The sequence below is a fragment of the Balaenoptera physalus genome, assembly GCF_965194825.1.
Source record: "Balaenoptera physalus genome assembly, chromosome: 2".
In the NCBI taxonomy this organism is placed as follows: Eukaryota; Metazoa; Chordata; class Mammalia; order Artiodactyla; family Balaenopteridae; genus Balaenoptera; species Balaenoptera physalus.
The window spans coordinates 130,314,306-130,321,944 of NC_138883.1; positions in this window are offsets into that span (position 1 = coordinate 130,314,306).

The following is a 7,639-nucleotide window of genomic DNA, read 5'->3' on the forward strand; positions in this document are numbered from 1 at the left end:
GGGCGGGAATGGGAGCGGGCCACGGCCTCCAGCCAATCAGAGCGCGGCCCGGCGCGGCCACTGTGGCCGGACAGCGCCCCCTGCCGGAATGACGATGGCGCCGCGCGGCTGTCCAGCCCAAGGCGTGGGCTGTCGTGAGTCCTCGTCGCCGGCTGTCGGATAACGGCGGGCAGGACTCGCAGAAAGAATGCTGAGGAAGACTCCCCGTTACTGTCCTTCTCCCATCCACCCAGGTGCACATCGTCACCTGACCGTTGCTTGTCAGGCCACACAGCTGCTGTGATGTCAGCACCCAGACCTGTATGGAAGTCCCATCAGTACGAACGTCTCTAGGACCACACTGGGGCATCGGGTACTGTAGAGCGGCTCACGGTTGCCTGGACTCAGCCTGCAGCCATTTGTTCTCAATTCTTCAGCTCCCCACGTTACCAGGGGTTCTGCTGTCCCACCTCTTCCGGCTTGGCAGGGTAGGAGGGCCTTCTCAGGGACCAGTGGATCTCCCAGCAGGATGCTTTGCTCCCATTCATTAGGTTTTCTTTGCCCCGATACCCTTCAAGGTCTTGGATTTTGAAATTTATGCTCTCCCCCCTACTTATGCTTTAAATCCTGTCCTGAGAAGCATCTGCTACAGAGTATAGCAGCCCAGTTTGGAAAAGAGCTATAGGGCACCAGGAAATAGCAGGAGGAAAAAATTAAGTACCACTGGTTAATCTTTCAAAATCATACCGTACTGCCTCATACTTAATTCTCACAAAACTGTAGCTCAGAGAAGTTGAGCCACTTTCCCAAGGACACACAGTTCCTATATTTGGGAATAGAAGTATTAGAAATTGTGACCCCAGGAGCAGACTTGAGCAGGAAGGGTCCAGCCAGGAAACAGAGGCACACTCAAAGGGAAGGGAATGATTAATGGGATGTAATAAAAGTAAATACTTACAAAGGGGTGGATGTGATGGGGAGGCATTAGGAACCAGCAAGAGCAAGAAGCCAAGAAGCCATTAACCCCCTAGAGGCAGAGGAAAGGAACGGTGTTGGCTGAGCCTGGAGGAACAGGAGCTGCAGAATGCATCCCAGGACGGAGCAGAAGGAAAACCCAACCCTTCCCTCTTGCTGCTCTCCCATCTCCTGCCAGTGCCTGTCACTGTGGAACCCAGAAGTCACTGGGGCCTGGCAGTGGTGTGCTGGGGCCAGATCCTAATGGCTTGTGAGAGCCAATTGTTAAATTATCAGGAATTTTGTGAGCCAGTTGTTAAAAGCTTTTGTTAGAAATAACAGCCAGCTATTATTAAAAATTAAATTATGTATGTTTACCATTAATTATACAAAAACAAAGGAAATAAATACTTATATCACTTCCTAGTTATTTTACTGCATTTTACTATTATCTGTTCTTGAAGTTATGGATGTCTAATATCCCTGCAGGATGGAAATGCTATATAACCCGTGCTACTGAGTGTCTCTACCCAACTCTGCGTTCACTGACTTTGTGTTGGTAGCTTGAGTATTCAGACTGCAGAAATCAGTAAATGGCTTGTTAACTGTCAACTTGATTTATTATGCTGTTGATTGTCTAGACTTAAAGAAGTGATGGAGAACATGTTAATAATGCAGATGAAATTTAGTGTGTTGTGTCTGTAGCTACTGAATTTTGAATAGCACAAAAATTTGAGGAAATATCTTTCTAGTGTTTCAAAACTATTATCCGAGTTAGCAAAGAAGTTGCTTCCTGTTGAGAATGAAGTTTCTTAGTTATTTCACCTTTGTCCTTGTTGAGGTAAACAAAAATATCAACCAACATTCATGTCATGCTACACTCGTTTGTCAATTACAATCACAGATTGATGAGAGACACCAGAGTTCTGCAAAAAGCAATGAAAGCATTCTCCAGGAATCAATTTGCTATATGGAATTTATTATAAGTATTGTATATTTTATTATTCTTTGTAATAAAAATGTAAAATTGCCCCGACGTCGCTACCATATTAACAAATACACTTTTATATTAATAGCTTAAGGCCAAAAAAAAAGTCCTGCAGCCCTCTTTTTATTATTGACATATTGGCATTCTTCTATTCAATATAGTGGGTAATCTAAGCTGTAAGTATATGTATATATATATATGTGTGTGTGTGTGTGTGTGTGTGTATGTGTGTATGTGATTAAATGAAATCACTTTTACTTTGAAGTTTTAAAATTGCCCATAAACATTTTTTCTAGAATTGGCCCAATATAGAAGAAAGTGCTCCCCACCACGGTGAAACAATGGTTTAGATTTTTCTTTTAACCACAGCCCCCTCTGACAGGTTAAACACCTCCAGGACTATCTACCTCACCTGTTACCAATTTGCAATAAAAACAGAACTCAGGAATATCAGAGAATTGGCGAGAAGAACTTTTCATTTTAGCCCCGCTTACTGATTTCAGTAGACCCATAGATGCTTGTCTTCAGCTGTGCAAATGAAGCGTGGTGGGATGCGGAGTTCTCTGCGGCTGTGAGCCGCGAGCCCTGAAGGAGAGCAAGAATTTTCCCCAACCTCCCGGCAGGGGGCGCTGCCTGACGATGGCGAGCCCAGAAAAACCTCCAGGGCCGCTTCAAGCAAGAATCCCCTCCTCCACCCTGCGCAAGAGGCGCTGCGAATGTGCGAGAGCCGGCGCCCAGGCAGAGTTTCACCCGAAGACCCAGAAGCAGGAGTGCTGCGCAGGGCTAGAGGGACCAGCCTTTTTCATCAGCCCCTGGGCTGGGCTGGGGAAATGGGAATGGTTGGTCTTTTCTTTACTTGGAGAACCTGGAGCCGAGTGGCCAGTGGACCACGGGCACCCCAAGCGTGGTGGAACAATTCGGGGTGGGGGAGGGAACAATGACTGGATTTCCCCCCAAATAGTTCATTCCCCCCCCTCCAACCCCCATCCATTGTGTAAGGGGAGGCAGGCAGAAAGCCAGGCCAGAAAGGTATTCCTGACTTTGATCTTAAAAATGCAGGTTTTAACGGCTCGGAGAGGACTTCTGTCTAGACAAAATGTTAGGGAGGAAATCCTGCAGGACGGCAGAGCAGGAAGCTGAGGAGAGTTGGGTTTCCAGGGAGATAAAAAAAGATTCCCTTAGATAGGAGATGGGGAGAGTGATGAAGGGGAGTGATGAAAGCACAGTAGTTCCTGGAGAGGTTCTAGAAAGGGGAGCCTTGTGCTCCTTCCTGGGCAGAGCCCCAAGGAGACAACAAAACCCCAGCTACGTCGTGGCTCCAGGAGCAGGGGCCTTGTGCTGGCTTCCCCAGTGCACCCTTGGGGAGTTAGCGGGCCTGAGGGAAAGAGCTGCAGCCTAGGCCAGGAGGGCATTTCTGAGGTGCCCACCCCCAGCATGAGTGAGGCCAGGAGCCCAAGCACCACTCAGAAGCGGCAGAGGACCTAAGGGAGCCATTCAGACAGGGATGGGGTGATACCAGCAGGGCCACAGCCAGCTCTCAGATGCCTCTGTGCAAATTAGAAAAAGGTAGATGAAGGAGCTGTAGGTACATGGCCTAGACTGTGGGTGTTGGTAGGAAGCAGCCCTGTACCTACATCCACAGCTTAGCAAGAACAGCACAGGCTGGATTTCAGTTCCACTCATTCAGGTACGTTTGTACAGTGGAGAACCCACTCGACTGTCCATAGGGGCCCACTGTCCCAGCCTCTGCCTATGTGGATGAAGACCATGGGCTCTATGGAGTGGAGTGGAAGGCTAATGGATGCCAGCACAGAGAGGTGACATAAGGTCCAGGTAGGTCCCCAGCCCCACAGAGCCTTGGCTCTGTGTAAGTCTTCTAGTGCAGCCCCAAGGAAGCTTAGAGCCTTAAACTGATAGAGATTGAGTTTCCATCACCCTGGTGGAACTTGGGGCCCTAAATAGAAAATAGGTGGAGATATAGAAAAAACATATAGATATAGAAAAATCTGCCGTGATTCCCTACACACCCAAGTTTGTGACCTGGGAGGCACATCTACCGCCCTGTAGGTTTGGCCAGGTAGCAGATGAAGCAAGTGGAGGAAGGGAAATGCAGGGGGCTGACTGGAAGGTCCGAGCTGGGCAGGCTGGCACAGAGTGAACAGAGCTACTTTGTGCCCTGGCACCTACCAGCAGCATGGCCTTGGGCACAACAACCCCTCTGCCTTACCCATGTAACAACGAAGACAAAATAGCACACAGAGAACCCCTGGGGTGGACAACCAGAGCTAGTCCTTGCAGGGCCCTCACTGTGTGCCAGGCACTGTTCTGAGCTCTTTACATAGATTAACTCACATCATCAGCACAGCCACCTAGGAAGTAGGTACTAGCAGCTCTATTTCAATGATGAGGAAAAGGAGGTGCAGTGTGGTCAGCTTGGCCAAGGCCAGGCAAGTAACAAGTGGCAGGATTTGGGCTCTGGTCTCACCCACTCCCCACACTGCCCATTGTACTGTGTGAAGCTCATCGTGCAGTGCCTGGGGCACAGCACCCAGGAAATGTTGGTTGTCCTCATAGGTGAAGTTCTGAAGCCCAGGAATCACACGGAGGCTCAGGAAAGCTGGAGGAGATGCTCAGGACCCAGGGGACCAATGCAGATGACAGGCAGCTCAGTGGGGTCCCCAGGAGAGTGGGGCTAGCGAGCAGGAGGGCAGGCCTGGACTAGACCTTGAACTTTCCACACCCACGTTCCTTGTTGTTAGAGTGAGGATAACCCCTCCTTCACTACAAGAACTAAAGAAGAAGAGAATATAAGGCCTTCAGGACACAGCATCTTTATGCCCTACCTCATTTGAAAAACTGAATCCAGCCACTCTTGCTTAGAGCCCAGAGCGTTCCCCATGCTGTCACGGCTCTTCTGGCTATTTCGAGAGGGCAGATCATTTGTTTATCACTGTTTCATAGGAGCACAACAGGTGTTTGTTGGGGTAGAGGCTGCCTGTTTTAAAGGTGCAAAAATAGCATTTGTCGTATAAAAAAAATGCGCAGGAACTTAACTTGCACAACCTCCCGCTCTTAATTTGGAAAGTCATGACGTATACAGTACATTACAAATGAACTTGGGAAGGGCCCCAAGTGGTAAAGAGACATCCCCTGGTTAATCTTCCCAACAGGAACAGAACAAGATTCACATTTCATCTTAAGAACTAAAAAAAGGAGAATCTTCCATCAAAGAACATCATGTTTGCTGTTACTGCCCTGAACACATTTTCCATGGAGTTCATCAGTGGTGGCCATGGTGGGATAATTCAAAACCAGTTACTGAGTCCCTCCTCTGTGCCAGGGGCAGGGCTGGGCCCTAGGGACACAGAGCAGAAGGGGACACAGCCCCTTTCTCATTGACTCGGGGTCTGGGGAGTACAGGAGGCTTTGGGAGGATGCTGTCTTTCCTCAGTGCTGCCTCAAATGTGTGTTTCCTCTTCTCTCTGCTAATCACCAGTCACTCAGCAAGACTTCTCTTCACTGTGTATACTTGGCTGCTCCAATCTCATGGCTTTGAATACCAACCATATAACAATGACCCTCAAATGTGTCAGTCCCAGATTGCTCTTCTGAAACCACTGTGTCTTGGGCCAGGGCTCTGTTTAGGACATGACCCTGATATGTCCCTACTCTTACAGGAGAGTCAGGAGGATGCTCTGCGTCCCTGAGTGTCACCGTTAATTTGAACCTGGTCATGGGTACGCAACTGCTTTGGAAAGAGATGGCTGTTCCCTTTTCCCCAGTGTAAATGGTTGTCCTCCCTTTGGGGAAGGCCCTGGAGATCATATCTGTACTTACTCATCATGGAGGTGGTCAGGTCCTGCCTTCTGTCAATGGGATCTGAGAACTGACTCAGGCCTGGTAATCAGTCAATGACCTACCATGATTATGTATGTATTCACGATGTTTTTGTCAGCAGCCTCATTTGTCTTTCCCAAGAACACCATGTTTTGCGGGTCATCTCTGTAGATCCCTTAGGTCACCTCTCTTACCCGGGTTACCATTCCAGGGTGGCTGCTAATCATAGTAATTATACTCATCTTGCTCCTGATGCCTACAGGCTGCCACCTGCCCTCTGCTAGGCCCGTATCCAGTGGTTCTCACCAGTGTACCAGGGGTGCTCCAACTAGTGCCAACAGCATGACCTAGGAACTTTTTAGAAATGTACATTCCCCAGCTGCAAACCCAAACCTGCTAAATCGAAACCTCTGGCTTTTGACAAGCCCTCTGTTTGAGTTTAATGCCCATTAAAGTTTGAGAACCACGGCTGCCTTAACCCCCCAGAGAGGCCCCCATCTACCACCAGCCCCTCCTCCTGCAGAAGAAGCCACCATGGAGCTTCTCAACAATGCCTCGTCCCCTCACCTGTGGGTGCCTTATCAAGTTGGTAGATGACGTGTCCGCACGGCCTCCCAAGGAACATGGCCAGCCAGGTGGGTTTCTGTCTAATGCCCACTTTTGAATCTTTTGTTCCATTCCTCCACGGTTTGCCACAGAAGTTCTGGCATCTCTACGTCATTTAATGTGGGCCGGCCCAGCAGCATACCCACAGTCACCCAGGGCTCTGTCACAGTAGAGTGACCCCACACCAGACAGACTCCCTGACCCAGCCCCCTCAGGACTCACGCAGGCCTGCTGTTGCAGCCACTGCTGGTAGCCAAGCTCTGCAGCACCTTCAGTGTGTAACTTCTGTCCCTCCTGTGCAGACCCAGCACTTCCCCACTTGGTTTGCTGAGGTTTCAACCTAAATATAGGTCTGGGGGACAGGAGGAAGATGGTGGTCAACCCCTAAAGGCAAGCATCATCCTGGAAGGTACCTGCCCTATTTGTGGCCTCTGCATGGTCTTCTTGCAGGAGGCAGGAGGGCGCTCTGTATTCCAACAGGAGGAGAAGGTCACTTCTGCAGGCCCAGGGGAATCTGGAGGTCCAAGGTTCTCACCTGTAGTACCCAGATACCCCCGTCCCTAGTCTCTGAGTCCCACTCCTTCCCCAACAGGGACCTGAGTTTGACATAGGAGACTTGCCTGGTGTGAGAACACAGCCTTCTCAGAAGTGCTGCCTCTCTTACCCTTAGAAAGTACCGTGCCTGGACTTCCGTCCTCTCTGCCTTGGAGAACAATCAAGTAGCTGCTCTGACTCTCACACTTTGCTTTATATTGCTGACCAGTAGGGCTGAGACCAACATTTCCTTTCTTAAAGAATCAGGGGCACTTAGCAAATAGTCATCTGATTCCACAGTTTTTCTAATTGCTGTTTCCTCCAGACCTCTCCAAAGTCCACACCGTTGTACAGTAGTGCATCCCCTTCTGCCTGTATCCTGTCCTAATTCATCAAGGAGAAAAGTCTTAGCAGTCACACATGACAGCATACTGGGAACTTCTCCTACCCAATCGAAAAATGAAGTTAAGAAGACAACTCCATTTACAATGGCATCAAAAAGAATAAAATACCTAGGACTAAAGTTAATGAAAGAAGGGTAAGACTTGCACCCTGAAAACTACAAAATATTTTTGAAACAAGTTAAGGAAGACCTTAGTAAATGGAAAGACATCCCGTGTTCATGGATTGGAAGATTTCATATTGTTAAGATGGCAACATACACACATACATACACACATAACCCATGTGTACACACATATCTGTATTTATTTTTCTATCTACACACAAACATGGGTGCAT